The following is a 17,570-nucleotide window of genomic DNA, read 5'->3' as shown; positions in this document are numbered from 1 at the left end:
GAAGCTACACTGCCTTCACATATGCACCCCTGGCCCTGCTAGTAACTGCGGTGTTCAAGCCTCAAACCCAATCTCTTCTGCATGGTTGCAGTGGGATAAATACCCTCCAAAGGCTTGCTTACTTAGCAGTGGCCACTGAAACATGGCCTTGTAATACCTGCTCTAGGGCTTTTCTTGCAACAGCTGGGCTGGAGGCAGGAGGAGTTGCTGGCGCTTCGACTCCATCTATGTTTGAACAAACTGACAGTTGGCCAGTCAGTTCTCAGGGACCAGGAAGGCAGCTTACGTACCCGGCTAAATTTGAAATTTGCCTTGCAATTTCCAGCTGTGATAGGAAAACCTATCTGGCTGTCCATTTCATGTTCTAAAGAGTGAGGGAACCAATCTTTACATATATAAAAATGTGGGGGTTTATCTACATGCAGCTTCCTGGGATTTACATATTTCTTTCTCCATCATAAATAGTTTTTTGTTTTGTTGAAACCCCTAGCTCTCAGTGAATATTTCTAGTTTTAAATAGTGATCTATCTATGAGAGGATTTTTCTTTTCCATTGGCCTGTTTTCATTTGTTTGAAGTGTTCTTATCTCTCCCATGGCAAGAGTTGTGTTCTCTGAGTGTCTTGCCAGCAGTGTCTTGTCTCTGCTGTGTGAATCTACAGTCTGTTTACTTCTGTAAGCAGTTACTGAAACAACGTAAGACAGACCACTCATATGTAAGGTGTGAAGTCTTTCATAAAATTAAACTGAAAACCATTTTCTTCAACAAACCACTAATATGAACAGACTTCTGAATATGCTTATTATATTGTTTCCTGGGAAGCTTAATTTATTGATTCATATTCAGTTTTGTAGCTTGTACATACTGCTACATGGAAGTCTTACACTAGCAAATATTTTCTTCCAACTTGATTGTAGTACAATTTTTTTTAAAAAAATTACTGGTATTGTGATTTTCAGTACTGTAGCTGTCTTAGCTCAAAGGAGAAATTAGTGTTTCATGACACCAGTTTAAGCTTTCAGCTGCAGTTAGACCAAGCATTCTGAAAGATTAATTTGCAGATTTGTTAGAGAAAAGGAAGATAAAAGAGCAGCAAAAATTCTTATCTTCATGCAGGGCCAGGATGATGGTTAACACCAAGACTTCCAAGTATTTATGTATAGTCTATACCTGATGTAGCTTTTCCAGAAATTATAAAAAGGCAATTTCTAGTTTCTACGTTTTAGTCATTCTTTTCCAGTTTAGAAGATTTCTTTTCCAATGTTTAAGTCTTGATTTAGGTTCATAAAGTTAAACAAAAGTTCACCATTATATTGAAGAATTAAGCCATGTACATTAATACTATCAGTCCTAAACAAGAGAGTTATCCTTGTTACAGTTATATTCGATTCTTAAAAATGTTTTAGTACTTTGCTACTTACTTAAGGAAGGAGAAAACTGCAGTATTCGCAAAGTAAGCGTTTTCATAGAACATGTATAATTTGAACTGGAAAAAAATACCTGGTTTTAAGTCAAATCTTCATCCCAACACTGCTGTTTCTTAAACCAGTCTGAATGTTTGGAGCCAAGTACAACACCTGCCTGCCTTTAAGCCAGATTCTGCAGTAAGGATGGTGGCTTATTTACACTGGGGCTCCCTTGGCTGGACTGCGTATACTATATTTACATATGATGCAGGGAGGTCTCCCCTCTGGTAACGCCCTGGAGGTTTCACGAATGAGCATGGCACAGGAGGCTGGTTTGGTGTGGGAGTCTGGCAGATGTATTCTGTGCTTCACTTTTCATGTGAATTACAGTCCCCATGAGTCAGAAGGACATAATAATAATAATAATACAGGTTAACAAGGTGACCCAGAGCACTTGGTGTCATTGCAACAAACCAAACAACACAGTCTGAGCCAAGAACATCAGTGTTTTAGCTGAGGGAGTTGTTTCAGTTTTCAAGTCAAAATGCAGCTTTCCTATTGCCAGACTGAGTCTTGAGATTTCTTCTTGGGGTGGGGGGGAGGCGACACGATACGAAAAGATTTTACTTTTTTTGTTCAGGAAGGAGAAAATGTTTCAAAATTCATGCATTCTCATTTTTCATTTGATCTAATTCTAACCAGACTCCTAAAATCAGTACTTTTAAAGTTCCTAATACTATCTTTTTGGGAAAAGGCATTAACACCGGTGTGTGCATGCCCATACACAGACAGCAGAGTTGGAGTCTGTGTGTTGCTACTTTCAAACTTGAGTGTAAAGTCAAACCCAAATCTCCCTTCAATTGATCAAAAATTGGACAAAGCCTCCAAACTTGGTATGATAGACTTAGGAAACTGAACTTAGGAAAGTGATGATGTAGAATAACTGAGGATCAACATAGCAGCACTGGATGCTTCAGAGCCACCTCTTGAAGAGTCAGAGGCACAGGGCTTTCTTCTTGTGGGGCTAAAGCACTGGCACTGGATTTCTGATGCTCTGGACTGTGAAATACATCAAAAACTCCTCTGAAAAGGTTTACTAGAAACAATTAATTAAGTAGATCTGATTTAAATGTCTACAACATAGTGTTATGTTTGCAAAATAATTATATTAGATATAAATTATCTATTATAATAAATTAACTTCTGATCATTTATTTAGAACACTTCTGCTTTGGTAGTACAATATCAAACCTTCTCTGCCTCAACTGAAAATAAACTTAGTAAAATGTTACTCCAAAACACCTAAACAAATCTATCTAAAATGAGCTGTGAAAATTGTATTTGCATGTATTTTTGCATTCAAGGAAACTCAAAATCAGTTTCTTTTAAGGTTACCAAAGTTGGCACAAATCATTGGAAGGTAAATATGTGCCTTGCTCTGTTTGAAGAAATCCGGCTTCAAAATAACAAAGTTATAGACTTTTGAAAACATGCATCCTGGTTTGCACAGCAGGTTTTTCTTAACATCAGAAGCAAACACCAGGATGTGATGTTCTGAATATTCACTTTCAGTATATTTGAAAGCTCACACCTACTTGTATTTGAATGTGCGATTACTTTAAGAACTGCATTGTTCTGAATTACAGTTACAAAAGGAAAAAGGCGTTGGAGACCTTATTGTTCATTATAAACAGGATTCTCCTTTCAGTCAGAGAATGAAAGAATATAGGCATTTTACTTACAGGAACTACTATGATTCTTGTAGAAATAAACTTTAGATAGGGCTTCCTGCAAGAATGGCTGTGATCTAGGAAATATGCTGATTCAAATCATTATGTGGAGGAAATATACTCACATTTCTGTGACTCCATTATCTTCATATCTCAATTCATCAAAAACTTTGCATGCTTTGGAATATCTCTTGCAGTTCTGTCCCTGTTGCTTCTTTCTGGCCAAAACTGGAAGTTTCTTTTCCTCCATCTCTTTCCCAATGGGACCTGGTGATTTATGTTCTCTTGGAAACAAATAATTCACTTTGCGATAGGAAAAACACGAACTTGTTTTGAGTAATGAAAAGCAACTCTGCACACTCACAGTGGAATCCTGCACACAGCTGAAAGGCATTAAATACGGTAACTATCAATAACATGCTCAGAACTCAATGCATCTTTACCTCAAGCTTTGGATAACATCTGCTAGTTACTAGAACTATTCGCCACCTTGAAGACTTGATAATAGCTTTAGACTGAATTTTGGAATGAGTAAGAAAGTCTGTTCCTGTCAGTCAGCATAGTGGGTGAGATTCACGGCTAACTCAATTTGAATTAGCAGCCCTGACTGATGAGTGACAGAGGGTGGATAGGTGAGACAGGCAGAAGGTTAGACATTTAAAGTTGGTGCTTCGAAATAGGCAAGGTAAATGCTGTCAAAATTAACTACTATTTTATGTGGGTTTGCTCTACCAGAGTAACACTTACAGTTAATAGCTCTCCACACACTGCTTGTTAAGTACACAGTATAAAGAATCACGCAAGAGAAGCCTGTGAAAGAACAGTGTTTAAAGGTTTTGTTTCTTAAGAGCCATACATTCCCGAGTGCAGAAAGAATGTCCCACAACCTGAGAATACCATAACCCATTTATAGGTTTTGCTGGTTTTGATACTTTTCAGTAAAATATTAGCTAAATGAGGGAAATATTTATAGATTGATTTATCACTTAATTATATCTAATTAGTAGTAAATATCCAGCATTCCCTGTTATGGTGTACTATAAAAGTAAGTGCTTACTCCTGGACTTACTACAGTTCTGGACTCATACATGCAAACTGGTGTTCTGTTAGGAACATAAGCCTTACTTTTAGTTTGTTATTTTTCAAAGGCATGTAGCTCCACAGCTCATTTTCTGCTACCTAGGATCCTGTTATCATATGCTTGAAAGGCTTATCTGTAGATACTCTATATCAGTAGATATTAAACCCTAGTTTTAAAGCCTAGATCTAAAAAAAATTACTCTGATATTTATTGCTGGGTTATACTTCAGAATAAAACATTTCTAACCTGTAAGGTAACAAAAATGTGAAATTTACATACAAGAACTCTTTAACTGTTTAAAATGTATTACTTCATGCTTGCCGCAGTGTCTTTTAATCTATTTTAATTAAAATTCATGCAGAACAGGGAGAGGTTTAATACAGAAGATGAGAACTCCTGTCACTCCAGTCTTCTGGGCAGATTTACCACTGACTCTATCAGAAGAGCAATTTTTCAAAAAAACCTTTAAAATAAACATTTTAGTTAGTTTTAGCTGTCATGGGAACAAGTAGTTACAAGTGCTCGAGGACATTCAGCCTCCAGCCCTTGTCCGTCCACAAACTACAACTTGGTATTACCAGATTTCTACTACCTCAGTCCTGAACTCATCCTTGTGCCAGTCATACCAAGCTGTGTAGCGGTTTCAAAGGTTTCCACGTGCAAACTCCCTGCCTCTGGTACACACCACTCATCTGCCTGCTGCAAGCTTTCACTACGAAGAAACTAATTTTAGTTTAGACCCACACACCCCACCTACAGCAATACTCTAGAAAGGAGCTTTAGTCCTTCCTTTGCCTTGCAAGCTCGTCATTAAAAAAGAACAAAGCAGTGAAGAAAGCTGCAGTCATTTGACTACTAACCAGATTGTGGACACTGTACACATTCTCAACAGCTGCAAACTGGTTGGTTTTTTCCAGCTTCCTGCTGCAAGTAGCACCAAATAGAGAAACACATTTGGAAGAAAGCAGTACAGTTCATCATTCTCTGAATATATAGCAGATATTATCATTACTGCCAAATTACCATTGCTTATGCAATACAGCATGCCTGGGATCTCACTGTGGAGCTACCCTGAAAAAACGCATCTCTGCATACCTCATCTATAATGGTTCTCCCTCAAATTACAATTACAAACAGTCTGTCGCTTTTCCGGAGGACTGAGAGACTTGTGTCATAAAAGCAAGCACTTCATCAGAGCTCAAGTATGGAAACAGGTTTTCTTGCACAGGGAAGAATACATGGGTCAGCTGTAAATTTGAAATAACTTAGCTTCCTAAGATGGAGCCTCCCTGTGACTTTGTCCTTGAGAAAAACATTAACAAGCACGAGGGACCATCAAAACACTAAGGGTGCTCAACATCTTAAGGAGACACTATAACAGTCAAGAAAGCCATTTGTATTCCTAAGTGTTTCTGAGAAGCTTGAGCAAGATGTTTGCAAGGAGGTTCTTCAGCTTCCTAAACAAGATTGGGATTCCAGGAGGAAAGGACTTTTTAACAACAAATGCAAGTTGCCACTCCGATCCTCCAGCTCATATTCCCAAATCAAGATGAATTACGTTTCTATTTTATTGCTCTGGTAGTTGAAAAAGGACTTTGAAATGGGAACACAGCTATCTGGGCCATAAGGCAACAGGGATTTTATTTAAGTGTTGATCTGTCTCTAAAGCCTTTTGGTCCAACATAAATGTATTCATTCGTACAACACAAAGCATAAAACACAGCAAATTTGTAACCTTGCTTTGCCTAAATTTGGTGTTATATGTGGAAAAATAAAACTGAAATTTAATCAGCTTTTCAGGTACCAACTAGCTGGTCTCTTTGTTTTGAGCACATGGTTAACATGGGAGCAGTAGTCATCTTATTTTAGTGATTTTTAATGTTTGTGGCATTTTTTTGCTTCACCATTTTAGTACTCATTGATTAAAAATTGTGAATAAAAACCTCACCATCATTTTTGCAAATGAGGAAATAAATTACTTGTAAACCAAACGGGAGTATAGTAACATCTTCTAAAATTCAACAGAAATCTGTTAAACAGTGAAGCTATTTGCTATCTTAGATAAAACTCAGAAGACCTGAAAAAGTCTTCATATATGATAAAACTAAATATCTTTTTATATAATGACATTAACTGACCTCCTAGATGATGCCATGTTAAGAAAGGCAAGATGACACATATGATGCAAGTAAAAAAGGCGCCTTTCACGTTGGAAATATTTCTTAGTCGTTTTAGAGGTTGTGTACTGTAAGTAAAAAAAAAAGTTAGAAACTGTGATTATTATAAACATTATTATAAACCGTGAGCTGACTTGAAGGAATTTTCATGTTTGGAACAACTCGGAAATAAACACTATTTTTATAATACTGTATAACACTTGGTATTTAAAGACCTGAAATTTCCTATTCACTTAGTTCACTTGATAAAGCCTTCAATCAGACTCAGAAATACTATAATTAAAAAAAAAATGCAATGTAAAAAACTATGGGTAAATTACAGTTTTCTACCATGTAGGAATAGCTGTAGAAAGATTTAATATTCCTTACAAAACATAATTTTTATATTATATGAAAATATATACTGTTTAACTTCCCTTATTCTGCTGACTGGTCCCACAAGCAAACAGGGCTTGTCACTAACACTCTTTGTCTTTCATTATTTCACTGTGTGACTGTGTCATTTTTACACACAATGTTCAGCTTGTAATTTGCAATGAATAAATGAACTGTCATTAATGACTTTGAGTAGCAATTTTTAATTGCAGCAATCTTTAATTTTTAAATGTATATGCTGGCAAATTCATTGAGTTCTTAATTTTGCTTTTCTGTACGAATTCAGCAGCTTTCCTGCCTCCTGAAGGAAGCAAATCTGGCAAAAATTCAACAAGGTATTTTATTTCTAATGAGGGTTATTTCATTTCTAAAATCCTAGAGTGACTTCAGGACTAAGTCACTCACTAAGTCTAGTGAGGCTTTGGAGCTGGGCTTCAGAAGCTTCAAGAACCATTCTTAATGCAGGATCCACTTTTAATATATAAATTACTGGTTCGGGTGACTCATTATACACCACCTTCAGCATTCTGTCTTCAACTAGAGCGCGGCTAACGCAACTGGTAGGGCTGTGCAGAAACAAGAGCAGGGCCATTACGCTTGGTGGGCTGCTCAGCTACACACTGGGAACAACTGATTACAGTACTGCGTAGGCTGGCGTTTCTGTCCCCTATGTAACACCAGGCAAGAATATACTGAATAAAACTCTTGAAATAGTAAATAAAATCAGACACAATAGTGTAGACTGATGTCATCTTTGGAAACAACGTGTGAAACCGATAGACTGGTACATATAAAATAATGTTTAAGAAGAACAGATGTGACATCCTATGGTCCTGACCCTCCAACATTCCTGCACCTATATGGAGTCCTTAGTATCCCAGTGACTCATTTATGCAGAACTCCTTGCAGAGCCTGGTAAAAATAAATCCCTGCTATGAAGAACAACAGACAGGGAAAGTGCAGCTTAACTTTCATCTGGAACTTCTGTCCCCAGGCCTTTTAAAGTTGTAGTTGGTAGCTGGCATGTCAAACTGCTTGTGGCACCTACAGACTTAAATACATACAGTGCTAGCTCTGTGACTAATTGTCAAACAGCTCATGTGCACCGTGTCTTTGGATGACTGGGATTTAAAGAGCAAATGTTCCCATATCTGCTTACTGGAATATTTGTCCCTTCACCTCTGAATCCAAATTAACATTTTTTTTTAAAGGGTCACCAAAATCCTCCCAGACTTCGCTAAATTATTTTGCTTTCTGCAGTGACAGGGCGGTCCACTGTTATTAGAAACTCCTCTGCCTTTTCACCACTTTGTCCTTCAAGCATCTGAAAAAACATCAAGGTGGGGAGGATCAGGGCTCCTGGGAAATATGGAGTTAACAGTAACCCAGGCTTGTTGCCATGAATAGGAAATAGCGTACCCCTGCAGTCAATTTGCCTAATTGATTAGAAGCCTGATTGCATCCCTGAAGGGCTAGGTGCCCCGAGGGGATATGCATGCACTGAGGCAGGGAGCTTAGGGGCACTTTCACAGAACGGGAGTCTCCTGGGCTGCCGGAGCCTGGCCTGAGAAATCATTTCCCGCTGGCCGCTTCTGCATCAGTGCTCGCACCCACCTCCAGCATGGTCCCAAGCACAAAATCGGCCGGTAGGCTTCGAGAGAGAGGGCCAGCAAGGGAAACCGGAGTGCTGCCTCCTCCAGGTTGCTGAGGGGCCCCGGTGGCACAGAAGCCAGCCAGCGTGAGGACACTCAGCCCCCTGCAGTGAGGCTCTCCAGCAGAAGAAATGAAGTTTTGCCCGCGGCTCCCCCCCACCCCCCAAGCAGTGAGCACTTTGCTGCTTTAGTCTTTCCTGCTCCTTCACTTCTCAGGAGAACCAGAAATGCCCAAATGACAGAAGTCCCAAGGCTTGGCGAGCTTCCCCAAGGGTCAGAGACAACTGGAGCAGCTCCGTGGTTCCCTAATCGGCTCAGGGAAGCCGCCCTGTGAAGCCCAGAGGCAGGAAGCGGTTTATAGTACAGTAACTCAGCCTCTTGTCTGGGCTTTTTCAGCTTGGCTTCATTACTATTACCATGATAAAGACCAGCATTTTTTTTCTACTTCCCTTTTGCCCCTTCAAGTCTCTACTTGCTCTTGACTTTTCTGAATTTCACTTTGATACCTTGACACTTTGGTTGTTCTCCCAGACAGATACAATTACAAGAGTTCAAATAAACCTCTTTTTTTGTTTGTTTGTTTTTTTGTTGGGGCAGGGGTGAGGGAGTGAGGAGAAAGCATGGATAACAAAGATGCTGTGAAGATTTGCTGGGAGAACTCCCCTCCTCACAAGGGTCTTCAGGTCTCTGCAGTTTGGAGGCCCCGCAAAGCTGCAGCTGTGGGACATAATCCAACACTAAAGTTTAGCATAAAACAGAAATAGCAAAAAGTGAGCCCGACAGCATAAATAGGGATTGCAGACTTCCAGCTGTGTTTCAGTGAGTAATACCGCACTGTCTTCCAATGAGACTTCACCATTCTTACCTCGAGAAAGAATATGAAAACAGTTCAACTTTTAAAAAGAAGAAAAAAACATGTGAAGGCTCGTTCAAATCATCACACTGTGAAACAGCGTGGAGGTGTACAGTCTGCTACAGCATTCATTCAGTGCTGATGTGAAGGAAAATGCCTTTTATTTTTTCCCCCCAGTATCTCCACCACTCAACTAGAATTCCTGGACAGTCCCCAAACCCAACACAACCTGCTCTACTTAACTTGTGGGACTTTGTGGCCCCCACGTTGCAAGGGCTACAAGGTACCAAAAGAATAATAAATGTATTTCTGGGGCCCCTTTTGATAGGTAAGCTCTCTGATCCAGACATCACAGAATTCAGCTCTACTTTCCTGAGAGTAGAAAATGAGTCACAACTTCAGTTATGGTTCACCTGGGAGAGGGAAACACAGCCATCATCCAGTCCCTAACGCAGCGTAAAAAGAATTATGGCAGGGGTGAGAATTCTCCTCTGGTGACATTCATAAACCACCTGGAACAAAGACACAGGGGAAAAGCGAGCCTAGCCTCAACAGAAGAATTTTTTCTGTTATCTCCAATTCAACATTTAGTTCTGTCACTAGATGTGCTACTACATTATTAGGAAGTGGGGCTCTATTTCTATCAGCAAGATCTCGTTGCTTTTTTGTCCTATTACTTCCCAACTCCTTTCTTTCTAGGCCTGAGCCCTTGTACATCCATACACTTCACCACTGTGGCTCCTGATTTAGTATTGAGGACCACTATTGGAAGCACTAGACACAGCTTAATGCTTTCGACAAAATATATTGATATGCATCCTGTATTAATCTTAGAGTCCATAATACATCATGCGGTGACCTGGATGACAGAGTAACGGGCGCATTTATTAAACCTGTGGATGACACCCAAGCGGGAAGAGACTACCAGGAAGCTGGGCTTAGAATACAAAGTGATTTTGACAAATCAGAAGTGTGATCTGAAGAAGCAGCAGGCTATCCAGCACAGACAAACGCGAGACAGCGTGCACAGGCAAAAATAATCCATTACAGGACAACAGGCTGCAAAACAGCTGGTTAGAGAGTGAGCTCTACAGCAGCGAAAGCTGAGGGGCTACTGAGGATCGCAAGCTTAGCAAACCCAAACACTGCAAGAGGAACTATAAACATAAGTCCAGCCTGGAAACCACAAAATATAATAATTAAATTATATGCTCTGCTACAGCTTCAAGGGGAGTACTGCACTCAGTTTTCTGCACAAAGAGGAACAGGTTTAAAGTTGCAGGAAGAAGGTTAAGATTCCAGCCTGAGAAATACATTTTAATGGTAAGGGGAGGGGGGGCTCTGGGCAGGGTTTGACAGGGCAAGCAGGTCCCTGAGAAAAAGTTAGATGAATATCTGTCAGTGATGAGTGAGTATTTTCTGAGGCTGTGCTGGGCAGGGAAGTGTATTAGATTATCTTTTCTTTAGAAGAAGAGAACCTTCCAGCTGTACTGTCCCAATAACCTAGTAAGCCTAAAAAAATTGCAGTTAATATAATTTTCCAAGATCCTCATCCCTTCAAAAACATGCAGGTTTTGACAAGGCTTTCATAAAAATAAAACAAGAAACTTATGAGCTAAGTTATTGATTCACCTATATTCTACCATCCTTTACAAAAAGCTGTTGTGTGCATAATATTTTATTGTAATATGATATCGGGAAACAATTTTTGTCTTATGCTTAACCAAGTAGAGTCCAACAACCCATAAACACTAGACAAACTTTTTGAAAGGCCACTTGTCTATAGAAATTGCTTCTGAAAACACCTTGAAGTCTGTCTATAGTACCTGATCTTCAAAAATAAAATCAACACTCCTATATTGGGAGATGTATCACCTGGAGGAGTCATCTTTCTGCACGCTCTCTTGTATGATTTCTGTTAATTCTTATGGCCAGAGTCAGAAAAACAAACACAAAGGAATGACAGGCAGATTTAATATGCTAGAGTATATACTAGAGTATTAAAAATAGATTATGTAAAAAGAAATAAAATAATAGCGTAAGCTAATTTACATAAATGCTTTACTTATGATGTATTATATATTTCAACTACAGTTTATAAACATGAGTTAAAACATTCTTTTTAATTTTCTGTTTAAAAACATTGTATGAAAAAACTTCACAACAAAAGAATGACTCCAAAATATTTTTGAAATGATACAAACCAGCTGCGTATATAACACAACATGCAGTTTGGTGCCCCCTTTTGCCCTTGTTTGAAGTCTTTAAAACACACTGACACACTGAACCAGATGCAACTCCTGTATAAAGCTGAAACATTTCTACCCGAATTCAGCAGACTTCTACTAGTAGCCAATGTTATTTTTTCTTTCCGGTTTTTTTTTTTCTTTCAAGCGGAGAACAGGCTTAGGCCTGTTGCAGTTACAAATCGCAGTGAGGTTTTACATCATTCATACTGCACCCTTGGACTTTTCTGTGAGGTCCCTTGCACTTTACAGCAGGACAGGAGATCGTTTTGTTGATTTCCACCCCCACTCCCACCCTCCACCCCCCCACTCTGAAGGTTTTTTTGCGCTTCAGATAACTTCCCAAATGAATTTTCCCAGGCTTGAGCAATACCCACTGAATGTAACCAGGATTTGCCTGCATTATCTTTTAATTGCCTCACAGAAATTCTCAGCCTGGTAGATAGCTCATTCAGTTCTGAATTATTAGAATGTTATATTTATTACTAAAATTATAAGTTAGGGCATATTTTGCATCTGCTTTCTTACAGGATCTGTGGCACTTAATAGTTTTGGTTTCCTTTTTTCCTTCCAATTGCAGTCTTCTATTTGGAGAATGCCTTTGCTGAATTTGCAGCAGGAGAAAAGGAAAATATTTCAAGTGTTTAAGTCTCTTAACACTTACCGTAAAGTATCACTATCATTGCATAGGCAAGAATATGCAAATAATTTGAATCCCCCCTATAAGAATTACTTGCTTTAATATCAACAACTATAAATCCTTCTGTGGGCACAAACAGATTTCCTTATCCTTAAAGCATGTTTAAGCGCAAGCCTTTAGAGTCATAAAAATATATCTTAGAAAAAACCACATGTATCAGGATGTGCCCCTAATATAAACAATTAATATCAACATACTTACTCTTGATTTACAGTCTTATAAATTAAATGCATGTAGCTCCTACATGGATGACAACTACAGTCTGTATTTTCTCCTTGAACACACTTAAAAGTGCATAGAATACGAAGAACATACTAGTCCAAAATTAGCTTTTGGCCTCCTGAGGGCACAGGAAAGTTTGGTTCCTGCAGTGGCTGCAATTCCTCTACAGAATCCCTCCAATTCTTCTTTCAGCTACAGTAAAGCAAATCAAAAGCAACCTCCTGGTGGTAGCGTGTATATTGACCAAAAGTTAAAACTATATACATGCATTAAAAAATTTACCTGTGTACCCCAGAAGTGAGTCCTAATTGCTATGGGAATGGTAACCATGAATTTTCTGGCTAGAGTGTGAAAAAAAATCCTAACTTTCAACACTGCATTAATGTTATTTTTCACACTTGCAAGATACAGATTTTAGCTGTAGTTCAGGCATTCCCAAACAGAATAAGCTCTTTTCCCTGACTTTGTGCTTCAGATGTTAAACTTAACAAACGCCTCAACAACCAAAAAAACCAAACCAAACCAAAAAGTTAAAAAAAAATAATAGCCCCATACAGCTGAAACCCTTACAGTATTACCTTCAGCATTTCCAACAAACCCCCACCAGTTCCCATTCAAACTGGTGGCTCAATGTACCTGAGACAGCTAATTAAAAAAGGAAGTGGTCAAAGTCATGCTTTTTTTGTAAACTTCAAAGGTGAACCCCCTCCTTCCTCCTCTTTACATTTTACTGTCTGGCTTTCTGCCCATCCTGCAGCTGTTAGCTGAGCCTGTGTTTCATGGCGTCAAACCTGCCTCCTCACGGTCCATAAAGTTACAGCAGGGATCGTGATACGCAGGTGTGGAAAAGCCAGAAGTGCAAGATGGGCCCGTTAATGATTTTTCTGGCACCCCATGCTGAGCTGCTGAAAAAAGAGAGCAGCTTGCAGAAGGCAAGGGACTCTTTGTTTGCAAAGGTATTTGAGATTGTATTACTTCTCCCACAGCAAAGGTGTTGGGTTTTCACTTTAAGGGCTGTTTACAGAAATGATTCACCTTTTATACAGCTTTTAAAAAATGCTTTGAGGCTTTAATTGGACACAGGATTTGCATCACACCAGTATGAAAACTCTTACTTTTCATTTAACCTCCCATTAAATCACTCAGTGATCTTACCCAGTGATAAGCAGGCAGCTCTCATTATGTGGCCTTAACAGAGGAAAACAAAAATCAAATCATTAGGGGTTCATTTATGTCATAAACTTTAATCTGGGATTTTCCGCACCCATTTACATTTGGGCAATGAGGGCAGAGGAGACCAACTGCTGGAAAAAACCCCCAAAACATAAAAAGCACAGTAATTTGCTGCTCTTCTTGAAATAACTGGACAACATAATAATTAATATCTAAAACTCTTACCTTGTAAAAATCACCTGAAAGTCTGCTTTATTTTAAACATTACTCAAGCTGTGGTCTGAACTGTGCCCAAAGAACAACTTTAAGCAATTCGAACTCAAGATTTTTAGAAATAAGTGTTTGAAACTAATAGCCTAGAGGAACAATTTTCCAGAACACACAAGTGACACATGATATTCTCTGCCACTCAGAATCAATGGGACTGAAGTTTGCAGATCATTCAAACACCAAGGCATGGCCTAGACTTCACAAAATATTTAGTGCCCAGCTTTAACTACTGTCCTTATGTCCCATTAGGAGAGAGAGCCTGAACAGCTGCATTTGGGCTTTAAACTCCATCCTCGAGCCCCTTGCTGGGTGTGGGACACTAGCACTTCTGCAGCCTCTAGCTCTTACATCCCCTAACACCCCAATCTTTAGGCATCTATATTTTAACCTTGGCCTTCCGCATCAGTATTTGAAAGCTGGGCAGTATCTTGATGCTAACAAAGCCTAAGCAAATAAGCAGCTAGTGAGGAACACATTGTGAGGCGATGGGAGGTTTAAGAGCAGCTACTGATGCAGAAAAGTGCTGGCTGCACCGTCGTCTCTGCTGTTCGTCCACACATCATTTGCATATATCAAAAGTTTTTACTAAAGTAAAGTAAAGTAGGGATTAGTCTACACATAAATCTGTAAGAAATTTACAATTTCTATTGCTACAGCTCCTAAAGATACAGAGTTGCTGGGCACTGCCCAAAGCTCAAAGATGCAAGTTCAGTTCTGGAACTGCATATCCATCTATACCTGGGGCATGATGGGTATGCCCCCTCTGGCAAGCAGTCGTAGATGAATTTCAGGCTTCTGGCCTGCTTACGTATTTTTTTTCCTAATACCTTATTTCCCTGAACAGCCATTTCTGATGCAGCAATTCCTAGAAACTCAAACTGAGGGAGCAATCACAAACCTGAAGAAGTGCCAACCATAAATGAGCTGGAACCAGGAGCGTTATGCTTCTGCTACCACTTCAGCATTTGGCTGTGTTATAGAGTGGCACCTGAACTTGCGAGATAGCAGGACGTCTCTTTAAGAAAGGCCAGTGGGAACCAGAATGGACCTTGTCTGCAATAGCAAAGAATGCAGTGTGGTTTTCCCTGTGCCTGCAGTTACAACTTGCTCAGGACTGGCACACCACGCCTTTGCTGACAAATGGATCAGGTGGTCTTTCTAAGGACATTAGGGAATGATGTATGTGTGCTTCATGCCACTCCTAAGTCCAGTTCTGACAACAGAATTTCAAGGGAACTTGGTACATGTAAGACACTGTCTCTTCTCTCTTCTAGTAATTGCTGTGGAAACTGTGCTGCTACCTTCAGCACCAAAATATAACACAAACTGCTTATCTCAGGACTCCACAAAGACTATCTATATCCCCAAAAAAGCAACCAAAGCTCAAAAACCTAACTCAGGAACAGAACTGTCAGAGTATCCATATTCAGCAGGGAAACAGAGCAAGATACAGAGAAGGTATCAACATTCCATATTTTTGCTAGAAACTTATTTCCTAGCTGTAAGAAGGATGGGTAAGGCGAGCTCATGAATAATTGCTCTTGCTGGTTCCCTTGACTGCCAGACTAATCTTTAGCTACCCGTTCTGCAGCGGACTGTAACAACCTCCCCATCTGTGTCAGCAGCTTTCAACAGCAAAGCACAAGAAACAGTATCTTCTTTTAAACTCAACAAATCTCAATAGCCTTTATGCTGCACCCACAAGCCGCTTAAATTACATGAACTGGCCTTTCTCCTTATGTTTGTCATGCCTCAGATGTCTTCCCAACCATATGTTACATAGCTCATGAAAACTACCTTGGCATCAGCTTTTCAAGAAGGATGATCTGACCTTGCGGTTCTGGAGGGCGATGAGCCATTCCTCTGTGCTCTCACAAGAAAATAAATTTGTAAAAAAGCATGTTAGAAACTGAAAAGCTGAGGGAGACTGGGCATGGTGTGTATGTTTGTTGCAGAATGCTATGGTAAATTATCTGTTCTGCCATGGGACTCTTCAACAGCCACATGTATGCTAGACAGCCTTTTTGCACCACAGCTCCTTTTTCTGGTGGTGGTGGCAGCACAACCCTCATCTCACAATGAGAGGTTGCAATGAAACAAGAAAGCAAACAGTGTAAAGGTTGTGAAGCGCTGAAATATAAAAATAATTGAGACAATGGATTTATCTCAGGCTGATTTTTAGGTTCTGCCTTTCTCTAGACTTCTGCAAGATTCTTTGTGCTGGGATTCCCAACCTTCTTTTTTGTAGATACTGCCAGCAAGCGCCACATACAGCACCCTGAATTTGCTGCATTATAAGTCCCCTTTGAAATGCCTCAAATCACTGTTTGGTAAAGCCAGCTATAAGCCTCAAAGAGTAAGCATGTCACCTCCAGGCATGCTCATGTGTTCATCACAGGCAATTAAGGACTCTGTCTGGGTTCATCTGCTGAGCATCCTACTGGGACTGTGCTATGGGGTTTTCTCTGGGGCAGTGGCAACTGCAGCTCCCAGCCACATGATACACTGAGATGACTTGCATGCCACAAGTGACACATACCACAGCAGGGCATCTCCTTCTTTACTAAATCCTATAGGCTACTTAAAACACAGAATGGTTATCAACATCGCACACTGGCAAAATAGTTTTTGCAGATCACTGTTGCCATCTCTGCTCTCCTATCAGTGTAGTCATGGGATATATTTTAATTTACATAAGTACCTTTGTGATACCAAACTCTCATTTCTACCAGCTTATTTGTCCAGCATTTAATGCTATGTTATTAGGACATGCTCCTTCTTAGTTTGAAATCAAAGGCTTAAACCCTAAGGCTGAATGAGGCACAGCACAATGTGGTGCAAGGTTAAATCTCCCATTTGAACCTGGATGAAGCACCAGGCTAGCAAGGCTATCCTTGCTTTTTTATAACCCTGCTAGCTTACTCAGAGAATAAGAAGTTTCTAGTACACCTTGATTTTCCCAGACTTGTTTGCAAGCTTTTTCTATTAAAAATATTTGGGGTTTGCAGTTTTTCTTGAATTCTGATTAGCCAGCTTAGAGCAACTGAAAAAACTATAAACTATAGCCAAGTCTAAGTGCTTTTATTTTTAAAGTGAAATACTGTTTTCAAACTAACAATTTCAAAACTATCAAAATGCTGAAAGCATGTGAAGTTTAATCCAAATAAAATACATTGCGAAAACCAGAGGATATGAAACATATAAATATTTCCCACTTCTACATTTCTCCCTTTTTCAGTTCATTCTAATTGCAGAAATGCTAAAGAACATTAAAACTTGATAAATCCATGATAATATGACAAGGGCCAAACCTTGTCTGATCTGGCAACCAAGAGGAAGGTGGGAGGAATTCTGAGGGAACAGACGGAGTGAGAAGTGAAACTGCAAGACTGTGAGATGATGATCAAAGGGAACAAGGACTCCAAGGCACAGTGAGAAAAAGCGTTACCATCCTGGAGAGATGAATGAAGAAAATCTGTAAAAACCAGAGTCTTTGTGCTGCAATTCCCCCATCGCTGTTTAGAAGAGTTGATTTTTAGCTGTTACATTAGCCCAATTCAGATAATTTCATTAGATTCCTTATCTCAAATCATGTCCCACGCTCTAGAGTGCATTTCAGTATGCACTGGGTGTAAATACACCACCAGATATGACCACATTTCAGGGACTATCCACCCGACTGGATG

Source organism: Falco biarmicus, chromosome 6 (assembly GCF_023638135.1).
Source record: "Falco biarmicus isolate bFalBia1 chromosome 6, bFalBia1.pri, whole genome shotgun sequence".
Classification (NCBI taxonomy): domain Eukaryota; kingdom Metazoa; phylum Chordata; class Aves; order Falconiformes; family Falconidae; genus Falco; species Falco biarmicus.
The sequence above is the reverse complement of the archived record's forward strand: the minus strand, read 5'-3'. Positions refer to the sequence as shown.